This window comes from Miniopterus schreibersii (assembly GCF_964146895.1).
Source record: "Miniopterus schreibersii genome assembly, chromosome: 8".
NCBI lineage: Eukaryota > Metazoa > Chordata > Mammalia > Chiroptera > Miniopteridae > Miniopterus > Miniopterus schreibersii.
The window spans coordinates 63,501,773-63,519,268 of record NC_138109.1 but is presented as its reverse complement, the minus strand read 5'-3'; positions in this window follow the sequence as shown (position 1 = coordinate 63,519,268).

Below are 17,496 nucleotides of genomic sequence, written 5' to 3'. Positions count from 1 at the left end.
AGGTTCTACTGAAGTTCTAATTATCTCTCTAATTACAATACATACTGAGGTTAAGTGTTCTTATCAAATGGTGCATTAAAAATGGGTTTTATCCCTAGACTGGGGTCTAACAGGCTGAGATACTGTCCTGAACACACAGAAATTGGCTTCTTCATTCATTTTCACTTAGCAGATTGTGAGAGATTCTGAAGACAAGAGCCATCATTATCCAGGGCGATGATGTTGCCTAGAAACAAAGATAAGTTCCAATGTAAATTAGAATGTAACAACTTCATCCTTTGTGCAATTTGTGTAATGTTTTTGGCAAGTAGTAACTGATGGATCATAATTGAAATACATGTAATGTTATTAGCAAGCATCGCATGTGATTTTACAGGTGAATTTGGGAGATGGTGGGATTGACAATTCTTTCTAAGAACAAGCGTAGTGATCGCACCATACCATTCCTCTACTGTCTTCAGTGACTGTGAATAATCCCCTAAATAAACAACAGACCTCCTCAGGCCTCCTCCTGTCTGTCTGCTTAAAGCCCTTCAACAGCTTCTCGTTGATCTTATGATAAAAATAAAACCATCTCTCAGCAGTTGCCTACAAGCCCCACGTGATCTGTCCGGTCCTTATTGATCCGGCCTCATCTCACACCTTGCTTTTCTATGCTGCTTGCTTTCAGTTTTTCACAATCACCCTTTCCCTTCCCATCACAGGGCCTTTGCACAAGCTTCCTTCTCTGATTGTAAAGCTCTTCTCCGGTCTTTGAACCCATTCACTCCTTTTCATTCTTTAGATCTCAACTCCAGGAAGCCTTCCCTAACCTCTCTGACTCGGTCAAATCTTTCCTGACTGTGAAAATACCATAAGTATCTCATTGAAATATTTGTCACAGTTGCCATTTCAATTTTATAGTGTGGTGTGTGTTTTTCATTGTTAACATGCTCACATGGTCAAAAAATCAAATTGAAATAAAAGATTCAGATTAAGCTATCTAGATTTGATTCCTGCTCATGTAGCCTTTAGAGGTAAACATTTGTTTATTAGTTTCTTATTTATTTTTTCTGTTGTTTTTGTGGGGTTTTTTTTGCAAATACATATCTTGTTTCCTCCTTTTTAATAAAAAGATAACATTCTTTATACATGTTCTACACCACTTGTTTTCCTCCCTAACAATACACTCTGGAGCTTATTCTATAGGAAGACATAAAGAACCCCTCTTCTTTTTACAGCTGTGTAGAATTCCACTGTGTAACTCTCCCATTATTTATGGAACCAGTTCCTTATACCGACAGTTAAGTTGTTTTCAATCTTTTACGACTACAAATAATGGTGCAATTAATCACCACATGCATGCGTGTCTCTGTATGTTATTTCATGTATGTGCCGGTTAAATGTTAATACCTGGAGCAGGATTGCTGGGTCTAGGGACAAATGCACTAGTAACTTTGGTAGATATCTCCATGCTACTCTCTCTGTGGGCTGTAGCATTTGGTACCTTCATCAGCAAAACATGAGTGTCCATTTCGTCACAGCTCTACCAGAGTGCTGTCCACTGGTACCCAGTGCACTTTTAACATGCATCTTTCTTAGTTTGAGTAAGGTTGAGTATCTTCATGTTCTTAAGGACAACTTGTAGTTTCGTGTGTATGAACTGTCTGTCCATGTTCCTTGCCCATTTTTTATTGGGTGCTTACCCTTCCCCTTCCTGTTATCTAGGCACTTGCTGTTGTGGAGATTAGCCATTTATCTGTGATGTGTGTTGCAAACATTTCCCCCAAACTGTAATTTGTCTTGCGATTTTCCACATGGTGTTTTGGATAGTTAATATCTATTTCCTCTGCTAGGACACTAATACCAGGAGGGCACATCCCACATCTCTTTGGCTACAGCTATGTTCCCCAAACTTGTTTCTGCACCTCTAAGAAATGTGAGTCTTGTTATAGATGGTCTCCAGGGCCCCTTTACCCCTGAAAGTCCACGATTCTGTTTTCTTTTCTTACATTTCGGCTGACTGTTTCCCCTGCCTCCCCTTTCCTCTGCCTCTCTGAGTTGGGGCCCAGGGGTCTCACATATCATTGGGAAATGTGGCCCTAACGTACTGGTACCTGAAAAGTGCCTAGGAAGTCTCCTTCCCCCAGGTATCCCACCTATTTTCATTTGCAGTTTCTCCATTAGTAATACATTCTGTCCTGTCAGTTCCCACTAACTTTGTTTGGGTGTCTCATCTGGACCGAGCCAGCCTCAGCTTTGTCTGCGGGATCCCGTCTCTTCATTCTCCAGTCCATGTGCTCCCCCCATGACATCTCTTGTTGAATGGTCTTCATGCGGACCACTCAATACTTTTTTGTGTGCCCATTTCTTTTGTTTTTGAAGTTCCGAGTCCCTTCGTGATAAGGTCTCAGGCCGCATTTTCAGCTGGGTCTCGTTAATCCCTCACTGGCCCCCTGTGCTCCATCTCGGGGGCCCCTCTCCGCCCTCCGCCTCTGTGCCCCCCTCAGGCTGGGCCTCCCACCCAGCACGCCCTCCTTGTACCCAGGTCGCATTCTGCCTAGAAAGGGTTACCCATTTCTCACCACCCTTCTCTCAAGCTCAGATTACACTTTGCTTTCCCAGGACCCTCATAACAGTTTGAATAAAAAGTTATGTTGTGTGACCCGCCAGGCGTGGCTCAGCCATTGAGCATCCACCTAGGATCCAGAAGATCGGGGTTCGATTCCCGGTCAGGGCACATGCCCGGGTTGAGGGCTCGATCCCCAACACCTCTCTCTCCCTCTCCCTTCCTCTCTCTGAAATCAATAAAAATATAATTTTTTAAAAAATTATGTTGTGTATTTCTAGGAAGATATGTACACTGCTCTCTATCTATCAGAGTGTAATCCCTCTGAAGGCAGAAATGTGTTGTTCTTTTCATCTCTGTAGGGCTCTGTAAGAAATAGTCTCTAAGGCATTTATTGATTGGAATTCAAGCAACACTCACTCCTGGGGACTTTAATTCAAACAGTATTCCTGGGAAGGGTAACAAGTTAAATCTTAAGTAGATAAGAGTTCATTAGTTTAGCAAATTTGTTGTTTTTTTTACTCTTAACTTCAAATTTTATTTTTACTCAAAAATTCTAGTGTTATATTAAAAAAAACTTCCTAAGAAAATAATCTTAAATGTTTTCATTAGAAAGTAATACATTCTCCTTATCAAATATTTAGGAAGTATAGGAAAAGCAACCATAGTTCCGCCATTTAATTTTCACATTTAATTTTTTTTCTTAAATTATGCTTCGTGAAAAGATAGTGTACACCTTTGTTGTGTGTGTGTGTGTGTGTGTGTACATGTGCACACACCATTACATGTTCCTGGGAGGGGAATAGTGTTGGGAGGGAGGGGAAGTATGTAGAGGTTACAAGTGAAGGGCACTGAAAGGAACATTTTTTACTTTATGGTTTTTCCAAAGAGCACCTCTGCTCATTCCTGCAACAACCTGTCTCATTAGCCTGCCAAATTATATCTTTCCCATCCTTTTGATTTTGGATAAAATTTATCCATGTAAATTTTTCTAGTTAACCCATAACCACCAGCCACCTTGAATGAGAGATGTGGAATTGGATGGCATGGTAGCTTCATTTCTCAGCCATAGAACTAATTTTTGTTTATGGTGATTAACATATTAAAATAACTTTGAAGTAATAATACCTCCTCTTATTTAAGCTTTTCTCAGGAATTTGAAAGAAGAGAGCAAAGAATTCCAGTCTGGCATTATTTCACAGAGCTAACTACCCAAGGAGAATCTTGCCAAGAATGCGGTGACATGGCCATGATATACTGTTAGAGAAACCGGGGTCCAAAAAGGACAACGATTCACCCTAAACCACCCAGCTAGCTAGTTAACAACAGAGTTAGGCTTTGAACTCTGCTCCCTTGAACTTGGTACCATTTTACCCGCCCATTTAAGCTACTCTCCATCAGGAGAATTGGTTGTGCCCTGGAAAATGGGGCCGGAGTGGGGTGGAATAAAGGTCATAGGTAATCAAACGAGCTTTCATCTACCATCCACAAAAGATAAATTTTGCTCTCAAAATATCTACAGAAAACATTCTTTCAAGGTGTGTGCCTTTCTGGTTGTAAGAAATGAGTTTTGCATGAGATGATATGTAATAAAGCAGTTTGTGCGCTGAGAAGTGCCGTATAAGACAACACTCTAATGTCTGTGCCAAGGAGTTAGAAATCCCCAGGTCCCAAGAGCTCTCAGGTGAACCAGTCATATTTGCAGTTACAAAGTTATACTTGAGATAATGAAATGAAAAAATAAATATGGCTAACATTTTCTTTGGTACTGCACAGTAATTTCCCAAAGTACAGAGCTCTTCAAACCATAATACTGCTATTCAAAAAAAACACCACCCCAAAACCCTGATATGTTGTTTCTTTCTACTAAATCTTTTAGCATATTTCTTACTCATTACAAATTTCTAACACCTGTATGTGTATGAAGGTGCTAAAGCCGAGTTGGCTATAACAAATGTTTATATAACAGGAGATGAGCTTTTTCTCAGGTTTTCATCCCTACAGCTTCAGGAAAGTGGCCTATCTTAGAACCTCAGGTTTCTAACATTGAACATTATTAGCTCAATATATAAATAACCCAACCCCCTTAATTATAAAAATGAAAAATTGAGGTCCTAAGAGAAGAAATATTGTGCCCAAGGTCACAAAACTAGTCAAGGTTTTACTACGTATTTCTTCAACTCCTTTTATATCTTTGCAGACCAGATTAAAAAGAAATATTTTTCCTCCCCTCCTGTTTTCTTACCCAGCCAGCATTCCAGATGAAGTCCCAAGTTTGCAATCATAAATATGATACAACAAAGTACTACTATATATACAGTTTTTCAAATAATTATTTTTTTACTCTGAAGGAGTAAAAATGTATCAAACCATTCATTCTTTCTCCCTTTTGTTGTCAGCTTTTTATGCATGTGTTGAACAGGCTGTTCTTTGCACTGAGGTGTGTGTGTGTGTGTGTGTGTGTAGATGTCATGTTGTGTTAACAGTTAATTAGTAGCATTGCAGAGCAGAAGGGGACCTTGCTAACACACCAAGTTTCTGCTTCATGGCTGTGTTGGGTGCAGCTGCTGCTCTCAGGTGTCAATAAAGCCCAACCCAATGCAGACGTTAGCCCAGGGCTAGGACAGGGCTTCTCAGAGCAGCCAACGTCCTCATTTGGAGCCGGCCAAGGAGCTGTGTTGGCCGCTGTTCTGAGCAAACTGCTAGATGCCTGAAGGCCCCTGGTAACCCAGCCCTAGCTCATAACACCTCTTACAGATGGAACAGACTAGGGGCACTCACTCAAAGGGGCAGCAAATACTTGTGAAAAGAGCCATAGTGTTAAGAGAAAGAGACTGAAGCTGTAGCCACCACACTTCCTCTAACTGGGTGATGTTACCAACCTCTCCACCTGCATTTGTGAAAATGGTATTTGGCCAAGTAGTCACTCCTTGGACAAAAGTTGCCAGGAAAGAGTAAAGCAGTTCATGAACTAGCATGCTTGGAGGGAAGAGGAGAGATAACATATTAAAATAAGATAACTACGAGATGATAAAATTCACATCTACATATAATTTATTTGACAGACAACATTGTTAGAATAAAAATTATCAAAGTCTACCTGGCCAGCGTGGTTCAGTGGTTGAGTATCGACCTAGGAACCAGAAGATCACGGTTTGATTCCCGGTCGGGGCACATACCCGAGTTGCGGGCTCGATCCCCAGTGGGGGGTGTGCAGGAGGCAGGCGATCAGTGACTCTCATCATTGAGGTTTCTCTCTCTCCCTCACCCTTCCTCTCTCTGAAATTAATAAAATATACATATTAAAGCCCTATTTTATGCATTCCAGGGGATTCAATATTTTACCTTTCTCGAAATTGATTAGGATGTGGTACTTTTCATTTTTCATTTCAGGCATTTAGAATGAGAAGTGAGCTTGCTTTCCTAGTTTCAAGTAAAAAAAAAACAACTAATGAATTCATGAAACATTTATTCAGCATCACCTCAGATTTGCATGTGCTTAGAGATATTGGGATTAAAGTTTGGACCTGCACGATTCTTGGAGTACATTTTAGGCACGTGTAATTCATACAAATAGCCTAGTGAGTACTTTTTCTGGACCAGGCAAAGAAGGCTGTTTTGACATTACTATTTTGAGATTACCACTTGGTAATTGCCACCTTCACTCTATTCCCCCCCCCCTTCACAGGGAATATAAAAATTTCTGAACTTGTGTCAACTGGTGTTTAATAAAAACTAGCAGAAACTGATTGTCATGCAGAACACAGGGAATATAATTGGTTTCACAATTATTTAGTGCCTCTAAAAACAAACCACAGGGACTTCTAGCTAAACAAGGCAGATAAAAACAAAAAACATGATTACACCTCCAGCTCCTCTCAGTGTCCCATGAAGATGACGGCAAGGGAAGGGAGTAGCCCACATCAACATGGACTATGAGAACAAAAGAAGAAACAGCAAAATTTTGAACGTCAGAGAGCAGCTGCATGGGCGATAACGGACTTAATAAAGATGAGAAAGTGGAATGGCAAGAGCCTGTAAGAAGTAAAGTGAAAATCAGTCTTAATGGAGCCACAGAGGCCTGGGCAGTCTCAGCAACAGGGGCACCACCCGCCTCCCAAGGGGTGTGGGCAGGACTGAAACCAGGAGGAGGGGTTAAAAGCCAGTTTAAGGAGTAATTCCACTGAGATTCCTTAGTGTCCTGCACTGCCAGCAACTCTCCCTCCCTGACCCAGTACAAGGCTGCAGATGTAGTCTCAAAAGAGGTCGAGCGAGAAGGTTCTAGACGAGGGAACACCGGGCACAGCTGAGGACACTCAAAGTCTCAAAAAGTTGCCTCCTCTGCTTGGTTTTTCAGGAACCTACTAGCGGATATGCTCCTCCAAGATAAGGAGGAGACTCAGAAAGTCCACGCTATTAGCTAAGAAACAGGGATTCTACAGAAGAAAGAAGCCCAGGGAACCCGGGAGTGATTACTATGTAGCAGACCCAAAGAACAGTGCAGCCCAGAGGGCTCCAGAGGGCTGGGTCCAAGGAGGTGGGGGAGACACCGACAACCCATCTGTTGCGCTTGTTTGCAGGAAATGTACACTTACTGCTGAGCCTTTGTAGCTGTACTTGTGGAAGGTGCATAGAAAAACTATGCAAACAGCGCAAAACGAGACAAGTATTTACCCTGAGGATCGGAGCTGAAACAACTTCTATAAGAAAGAAAACACAACCCTAGTTCTCTATGAAATCTGGTTATAAATAAATGCCCATCATTATAACAGGGTAGACACTGGATTCTGATTTAGTCCAGTGGGTGATTCATGGTGGGCTATGGCTGTAAGGAGAGAGTAGTGGTGAGGGGAAGTGCACGTGTATGGGCTCTTTGTGTGGGGCAGGTTGCAAAGGACGGCCACTGTCCTCTTCTTCCTTCATCTTTCACAGTGTGACTTTATAGCATCTCCCATCAAGAGGTGGAGCCTGCTTTCCCCTCCCCTCAAACCCAGCTGGCCGGTGAAGACTGCGGTGGGAGCACCAGAAAGGCAGTTCTGAGCCCGGGCCTCAAGCAGCTTCGCAGGCTTCCATTTGCACCGTGGGAATTTTGCCGCCCTCTGTGTGAACAGGCCCGGTCTGGCCTTGCTAGAGGACGAATGACCACATGGGACATGGAAGAGCCACCCCGGCTGAGGCCACGTAGTCCAGTCAGCCCCCAGCTAACCCCATAACTGACCGCAGCTGCATAAATGAGCTTAGCCGTGACTGGAAGGATCACCCTGCCCGGCCTAGCTCACGTCGGGCCACAAGATTGTGAGGGAATAAATGGATGCTTTAAGCCAACAGGGGTGGGGTGATTTGTTATGCAGCAAAAACTAATTGATGCTGTGTGTATGCGTGTCTACAGGAAGGTGTTAATGCAATAAAGGTAGGTTTTTTTGTTCTATGATGGGAAATCTATCCATCCGTCTAAATCTGAGAAATCAAGCAACGAAGTAGAAGCATGTCATTTAGAAACATGGAGACAAAAACAATGAATGGGTTTTTAAGTGGATATTTGGGGAGTGTAAATCTGGGGTCAGAAAGGATAGAGCCGAGGACTATAATTTTCATTATAGGCTTTGTAGAATTATTTTTTTTAATTGTGTACACATTTGATTTTGATAAGATTACAAATTAAGTGGAAACAAAAAAAAAAATAACTAAGCTTCCAAATTATTGATAGTTAGCTGGTGTAGGGCATCTGCAACCGCCTGCAATAGTCATGTGCTCAACACATGCCCTGGTGGCTGGAGGAATTTCCGACTAAGACACAGCCACAACCAACCCAGTTTTGCCTTTTGATTAGTACTCAGTCTTTATGCTTGCATGCTTGTGGTTAGTACACAGTGGGAGAATTGAAAAGAAGCACATGGCAAAGTTGGATGCAATCTCAGACACTGCAGGTGTTCTCCAAGTTGCTAGTTTCCATTCTAATGGAGTCAAATAAGGACCGCAAACATCAAAAATAATGGAAAACTGGCTGCAATGAAAATCAGGGCATGGAAAAATTGGTCATTAAAAATTATTCTGCGGTAACTTTGTTGACTTGGCATGGGTAAAAAATGGAGCAAACCACCATATTCAACATGGCAAAGTGGCACTGTAAAAACAACACACACACACACAACGGCAGTCAAAATAGCTGTTGCAGATGATCACTGTCTTCTTTCCTGATATCACTCTCTGTGCTTTACATATATTTTTCTTCGTGTAATTATTATTTTTAAATACATCTATTAAATTCCCTCTCATGTGAGGTTGGAAACAAGTAAATAGTATTTAGAAAAGGCATATGAGGTAAAATTATGATACCAGACATTAAGGGATGTGTTTATTAGTCAGGATAAGCTACATGTACAGCAGTAATGAAAAACCCCAAATCTCTGTGACCTAATACCTCAGACTGCATATCCAAAGATGGGTCTTCAGAAGGACTCAGTTATCTAAGTTGCTCAGAAATCCAGGCTGGTACATGCTGCCAATCTCACTTCCTCGCAAAGCTAACCAGAGGTGACACGAACCACTTCTGGTCATATTTCATTAGTCAGTGCCACTCATTTGGCTGTCTCTAAATTCAAAATGGTGGGAAAATGTAATCCTTCAGTGTACTCAGAAGAACTGGAGTATTTGTGACATATTCCAGCTCAGTCTAGTGTTGTCTCTGCCGTTCAACATAGTCATACATCACACAGAATATAAATTAGTTATGTTTATTTTTATCCAAAGTGTAAGAACTTTTCCTAGATGTGTTTTACTCCAGAAAATTATTATAAATTATTCTGCTGTAAGGGCAGATGATGAATCTGGCTAAAGGGGAGGGCCTGGGAGGTTACATGAGGTCCGAAAGTTATGTAAACTAATGTGGTTTCCTTTTTTTCTTCCTGTGGTTTAATGATGCAGCACTGTATTTGCAGACCAATCCTGGTCTTCCTTTAAGTGGTTGCTGTAACAAGATCACCCGATCACTAACCAATTTATTTTTGTCTCCAAGTGAAGCCTTATTTTTGCCTAAATTTTGAAAATTGTGAGTTTCACAGAACACTACTTTCTGCCTGTTTAAGAAATATCCCGTGGTGGCCCGGAAATAAAAATGCAAATGCACCAGTGAGAAAACTTTATTTATCTAAATTTCAAAGCAAAAGTTGCTCTTTGAGAGGGAGAGGTTAAGACTAGCAGAGCCTACAGATCTGGAGGTTCAAAGAAGTACAGTTTTCAGATGAGACAATGTAAAGTGGGGAAGGAGCAGGGTAGATTTCCATCTCTGGGGACTAAGGAAGGAAATGTATTTTCCTGCAGTTATTTGTGAAGGACTTCAGTGATAAGCACTGGGCTTCTCTCTCACATAAAAATGGAAATAGAGAAGGGATCCCAAATATTTAGCCAATGCCTCAAAACTCTTTGATCCAACAACTTCAAATACATTATGCATCTAATCCAAGTATAGTTACACCTCCTGGCTAAAAGCCAAACAACCAGGAAGCTAAATAATCAGAACTCTTCGTGGCATTGGAGTAATGAAAACACATGGCAAGTAAATCAGTTGAAATCAGGCATACCTTCCAAAGAAAAGCAATTTCCAGAAGGTTAGGACTGATCTCAGCCAATTTCTTAGCTTCTCTAAAACACATGGTGCATTCAGGCAGAAACAAACTTTACTGAGATGAACCACATACCCAACTATCCTCATTCTGAACTTGAAAGTTGTTATTATGGAAGGTTCCAACTGGTGTGAATTATAAGTATTAAGGTCTTTAACAGGGGGTAATGAGATCTGCTGTGAATATTTGTTGTGAATACTGACACCCATGAGTATGTTCCATAAGTTTCAAAACGTCTAGTAAGGGTTCCGAGAGCACCCTTCAGTTCTCACTCTGTGACGAGCTGGTGACATGTGATGACCAGGAGTCTGAAGGAGTGACCAGAGCTGGTCTGCTCTTTTGTCTTCTGCTGCATACATGGGATACTTCTGGCCTCAGGACCCTTTATTTTGCAAATCGCAACTTATCGGGTATAGATTACTATATTCTAAGTGTTCTATTGACATAGATTTGTAGATTACTCACTTGTTCACTTTAAGCTCTTTTTATACTTTATTAATTGATTTCTCTAGATCAGAGTTTCTCGATCTTGGCACTATTGACATTTAGGGTGGGTAATTCTTTGTCATGACGAAGGCTGTCCTTGCATTGTAAGATGTTTAGCAGTATCCCAGACCTCTCCCAATTAGATGTCCTTCCAGTTGTGACAAACAAAAATGTCCCCAGACATTGTCAAATGTCCCCTGGAGGCCAAAATTGCCCACATTTGAGAACCACTAGGTTAGACTACTGCTATCCAACAGAAATATAATGCAAAACATAAGCACAAGCCTCAGAATTTTGAATTTTAAAATTTAATTTTACATTTTCTGGTAGCCACACTCAACAAAAGTAAAGAGAAACTAGCAAAATAACTTACAGTGTTTTTCCTTGTTTAACCCAATATATTCAAAATATTATCATTTCAAAGTGTAACAATATAAAAAATTACTCATGAGATATTTTCCATAGTGTTTTGGTTTGGTTTTCTTTTTTGTTTGGGGGTTTTTTGTTTGTTTGCTTACTAAATCTTCAAAATCTGATGTGCACTTTACACTCACAGCACATCTCAATTTGGATGAGCCTCACTTCAAGGGCTCAGTAGCTACATGTGGGTAGCAGCTGTCTTATAGGACAGCATAGGTCTAGATGGCTGTTATGGACTCTGTGTACCTCCAAAATTTTTGTTGAAAACTTAATTCCCAATAGATGGTATCAGGAGGTAGGTTTTGGAGGTAATTATGTTCAAATGAGGTCATGAGGGTGGAGCCCCCATGACAGGATTAGTGTCATTATAAGAATAGACTAGAGCTTGCTCTCTGGGCCATGTGAGGATACAACGGGAAGACTGCTGTTTGCAAACCAGGAACAGGGCCCCGACCAGACACTGGATCTGCCAAAGCCTTAAGCTTAGACTTCAGCCTCCAGAACTGTGAGATATAAACATTTGTTACTTAAGCCACTCAGTCTGTGGTATTCTGTTATAGCCTCCAGAGCTGACTAAGACAGTGGATTTACTTTTTTCCAGTATCTCCTGCAAAATGCTGCCTGTTTTGCTTGTTGACATTTGGATGTCCATGTTCTCTTTCTCCAATAGCTAGAATGGAAGCTCTGGACAGGCAGGGACCATAACTTGTCATTCTTGCAGCTATAAATCCATTGCCTGGCACTGTGCCTGACACAAAATCAGCACCCATTGTTGAATGACTGTAAGTGTACCCCACCCATGCATGATGCCTTCTCTCACTCTGTCTGCTGTGTCCTCTTGCTTGTCGAGGTGAAAAGGGCCGACAGGGCAGAGATATTTATTCTTAGTCACTTTATGCCAATTTTGTCTGGGTACATTTGCACCTGAAGAACTGCACAAAGAGAACTAAAGATATGAATGACTGTCTACCACATTCTTTGATTTCTCAAAAAAACATTAAATTTAGTCTATGTTTACTGTTAAATACATTATGTGAAATGGTAAACATCTTAATTACCAATTTATTGCAACATTGGATTAATTAAAATTCTCTAGCAAGCATTCTGGGGGAAGTTAGTTTGTAATTTTGTTGTTTTTGTCTCATTGTGTTAGGTTTTTGGATGAATCCTATTATAACACTGATTAACAGAGGATGAAGGAAACCTCAGTCATGGCCATTCTCTCCGTTCTCAGTCAAGACTACCACTGAGAGAGCTCAAACAGCCCACAGAGCAGCCCTGAATAAGCTAGTGTAGCGGGGCCTGTCTCTTCCTTAGTAAGAATGATCTCCTCTTCTTTGTATGTATTTTCCTTTGTGTTGTTTCATTTGTAAATCTTCTTGCCCTCACAACCATCTCCAGAATTGCTGACAAGTTGATGAGTAAGGCACCCCCAGCCCAAAGTATTTCCCTTTCATTTTTTTCATACTAAAACTGAGTGTTTTTTGAAATCTAATACCATCTGCTTTCCAAACCTGCAAGATCATCAAAAGCCTTTGGGGGGGACTTTTTTAAAAACTAAAGGGACAGAAAATTCAGAAAATGAAAATGACAACAAAGAGATAAAGAGGTCAGGCAGTTGATTAGTAAACATACATTGTTTTTCTAAGTCTAAAAGGACCCTGCCTCCAGAAATGGTATTTCATGCACTCTGGTGTGGGTCTTGATTGTTGCATGTTTTTAAGCCTCATGGGTGATTTTGATGATCAACCATAGTTGAGAACCAGTGATTTCCTGTATGAATTAAAAGAGGGAGTGTGTGGTAGGGATACCTATCCTAAGATCCTTTGCTTTTCTCTTGTGAGCCCTTCTCTTAGCCATTAAGAGCTTGTCCAGTGGTGAGTAACATCCTGGACAAAAATGAGAGTCAATGAGAAGTACTTAGAGCTAAAAGTGAAGATAGTTAAATTTGATTTTATCTATTACTGACAATCTGTCTTTATACAAGTCATTTTTTCTAGTAATCAGTTTTTCTACCTGCAAAGTGGATTTCGTAAGCAATGATCCTTTATGTTTGTTGAAAATGGGGTTTGAATGAATTTAGGCTGCAGAAGATACGTTAATTAAAACTATTATGATTATTCATTGGCAAATAAAACAAAAGATTGGACTTGCTTCTCAGTATTTCCCCCCAAACATTTTCTTGAATATTGGTGGAAAATTTTTTTTATTGCTCCCATAGGAGAACATTTTAAGACTCAGTTTGATGGAGGTACAGGTAAACACAGTAGGACCATAGATATGTAATAGAGACACAAAAGTAGTACACAGTTTCTCCGATCGCAAATAAAATTTCAAATTAACATAACATTAGTTCCATAAAATTATTTCTTATTGTTTCATAGTACTTTTCAAATATATATATATTCTTATGGGGATAATATTCCATATTTGATGCATAGAAATTTAAAGCATTCTTTTGTTAGGATTTCCTAAATAATAAGGCTAATTGCAATGAGACATAAAAGAAAACTGTGGTTAATAACAAAGTATGAAAACATGGCTAGTTAGGATTAATCTGCATATGTAAACTTAATTAACATTTATTTTATTCAGATCGAGTAATTTGCATAAAATTTGAAGGGTATTTATTTTATGGCATGTTTTCATTTTGTTAAAGCTCTGATACTTTATGAATATCACAGTGGCTCCAAATGGTTATCACTGTGGGATAATCAAGATGTTACAATGGTAGCTCAAATTCTGGGGTCAATTTATTTTCCTGGACAGCCATTATTATCTGAGCCATCCAGTGTGCTTAGGGCCTGTCTTCGGAGACAAAGAAAAAACACACACTCGCCTATCCGTATAAAATCTCAATGATCAAGAAGGAGGGAGGGTGGTACCACCCAGCATCGGGCTGTTTGGCCAAAAGGATACTCCTCGGATGGGTTTCTCATTTGTCGTGAGGAGTGGCACACATGTGGAAGCCATCTCAGACCGGAGCCAGCCCCACACGCCTCTTGTAAAATACCACCCTCCGAGGTGGTGGCGAAAAGCTCTTTATTCCCACCCCCACCCCGCTTCCTGTAACTGCTGTGAAGTCACAGAGCTCGGGGAAACAGTGATGCTTCCTGGCCTGGATTTATCACCATCTGGGAACCAGAATGAGATGCCTGGTGTCATCTGCCACCTTCTCAGAAACTCATCAGCCCAGGGTGATTCTAGCCAATGACAGTCACCTCGTCCACTGGAAAGAGTACGAGAAATAATAGGGGGTGAGTCCTGCCCGAAAGCCTCTGGGCTGCATCTACTGTGCCACATCCTGCATGAAAACGCCTGAGGCCGACTTCCGAGGCCCCACCCTGTCAGCTCCTCGAGCCAGACTGGTCTCACTGACCCACCAACAGCCTCCTCTGGGCCTCCCCGGGACTGAGATTGCTGCTGTTCCCCTTCCCAGGGTGGCCCGAGTCTCGAGTCTCCAGCTGCCTCCCCTGGCTCCTCCAGCGCACACCGCTGTTCTCCCTCTGACCTCACAACCTCACCTGTAACAAGTCATTTAGAACCTAATGACGTGCTAGGTAGGATGTCTTGTCCTTTGATTGTTTCTTGTGTTGATTTTAGTTCCCCAATTAAACTGTAAGGTCCTTAGAATAAGTTTTGTGACTAATGTCTGTTTGCTAAAACTCTCATCACCTTCTCTCTCCTCCGGTTACCATGCCAGGGCTAAGTCCATAATAGGTGTTCAATAATTCATACGAGCTTAGAGTTGGGACTTTTAAATCCACTAACAGATGGGCCCATAAACTCTGCTGTGTTAGAAAGATAACCACTTCCATAGGCCTTTGCTCCTTCCTTCTGTTCTCCCTCCCCCCTCCCTTCCGTCCCTCCCTTTCTTCTTCCTTCCACATTCATGCAGAGTTAAAATCTCTCCAACTATAACTTTTATCAATTTATTCATTCAACAAAGATTCTTGCTAAGCTCTGTGGGTATAAAGTGACTACAACCAGGCTCAGTCTCGTGGGAAAGACAAACCAATGCGCATGATACAACGGGAGGAGAATTATACTGGAGGAAGGTTTGAAACTGCTGAGAGGGGACCTCCCTCCCCCTGCGGGTCTCAGCTTTGCCGTCCTGTAAGGCCCAAACAGATCTTACCAGGATTTAACCACCACCCATTCAATTGTGGAGTCCTGCTACAGATTCTTAGGAGAGAGGTGACTACGGTCGACTTAAAATCATACAGGAAGTTCGCAAATTATGTACCAGTTGTGTCCTACCAGTTCATTACTAAGAATAGTCTTTGGAACTTTGGAGCACCTTGTTCTAATTCAAACACAGTTTTGCATAGTGATTATGTCCTTGAGCTAGCACATAAAAGCCTATTATATCCACTGTGTACCTAAAGTTTAGCACAGCTTAATATAATCTAACCATATGTAAATGGATTGTTTCAGGAAGCAATCGAGTTCCAACTTTGTACCTTGGGGCCACAGCACCCTGCCCTCTCCCTCCTGCTTCCCTCTGCTCCCCTCACCCTACTGTTCAGAGGGAGGGGGCTCCCTCCCCCCTATGCCTCCTATTTAAACAACTTTGAGATAAGTAGTCAGCTAGCCTCTGTCATGGCAGCCCAGGCTCAAACGCTCAAGGTGGAGCCCAGAGAACACGGGACAAGATGAAAGAGGTCTGTGCACCACAGCCATAATTTCTCATTGTAAATGGGGAGAAGCAGTGTAACAAAAGACTTTTGGAACATTTTCTTGGTAGAAGAGGCAATCTGAGAGATGTTATTTTTGTCACCAATTTCTGGAACTTCTAAGACATCTTACCTGTTACTGGTTTGTTGAGAGGATTAGAGACAGTGTATGTAAAGTATCTACTTGTGTAGTAATAGCAATTATGAGTAAAATAAATTTAGTATTTATTGAGAGCTTACTATTACTATTTATTATATTATCACCAATGTATTATCACAGCCAATTTATAGATGAGAAACTGACTTAGAAGGTTAAGGAAGGCCACTCAGTAAATCAGTGGCAAGCTGAGATTCAAACCTATGCAGTCTGATGCCAGAGCCCAGAACTCTGGCTTTTGATGTTATCGTTGGTAGGGCCAGTAGAACAGACATTTAAAATACGCAAGATTTTAGAAAAAAAAATTCTTAGAAAATTCAGAACACATGGTGTTGGTGGTTTCCAGTGGGTGGGCCAAGGAGGGGAGGCAGAGAATCATGTGTTAAAGTCTAAGGAGCCTAAGAGGAGAGCTGGGGCGCTGGCATCATCTTCCGTAATCTCCAACCCTCATGTGCACTCCCACGCCCCCCAACTCCCCTGCACTGTCCTGGGGCGCTTTGGAACTCCAAGGCAACTCCCTCTGCCTTCTACCATGGGCCTGTTATCAAACCTCCAGGTTTCGCATACATGGCTTTGAGAGACCAGGGCTCCTTTCTGCTTTCATCTCACAGTTTTTCTTGTTTTGCCATCTTCCAGCAGACGTAGCAGTTGGGACTTTGCCACCCCTCCCCATTCATCTTCAATTTTAACCAGGGACACTGATAGATATCCACTAGATAATAAAAGGCTAACAGCAGGCTATTCCCAAACACCATTGTCTGTAGTAAAAATTACTGTTTGTTTTAGTAAAATCCCAGCCCCAGGGCACCACCCAGGACTGGTTTCTTGAACAGATGAAGGGAAGTAGCAGGGGCTTTGGGAAAGTGGGGCTGTGGGCTGGGCGTTGGGTGAAGCTGAGCGGCTGCTGCAGGTAGGGTAGAAAAGGAAGGCGTGCCCGGCTTCTCTCCTGCTTCCCTGCCTTTGCCTTGCACCTTCTTCTGTTCTGATGTCACAGATGTTGCCCTTGCTCAGCCGAGGGGAGACGAGGGGTGGTGCCCAACAGCAGCAGCCGGGCAGTGGTGAGGGCAAGGGCTGGGCCAGCTGCGCCAGATCTGCTTGTGTGCAAAGAATAGACGTAAACTGGCCCAGTGAATTGAACTTGCCGGCACTATTTCCACCCCACAAAATGTACATGACCCGTTGAACTTTTACAAATTAGACACGATGCAGACAGCACTTTTTCTAATCTCTTTTTAGTCCATCTGAATAATGGAATCTGTGATCATGTCAGCTGCCTACTCATCATTTGTGGTTTTATGCTCACTTCAGATTTGAGGGATAATCTTAGATTTAGATTCATAGCCCTGGCTTTATGAACATGAAGGACTTCAGTAATTCTAGTCCAGGCCAGAAACAGAAAGTAGAATAAAATCTGGGGGGGGGGGGGGGGGGGGGAGGCAAGGCAAAACAAATTATTTAAGAACAAGCATTTAAATTTTTCCATATGATCAGAGCCCAGTTTCTTTCTTCCTTCCTCCCTCCCCTCCTCTTCCTCCCTCCCCCATCTCTCTTTCCCTCTCCCCACCCCCACTCCCTGGGGAATGATTT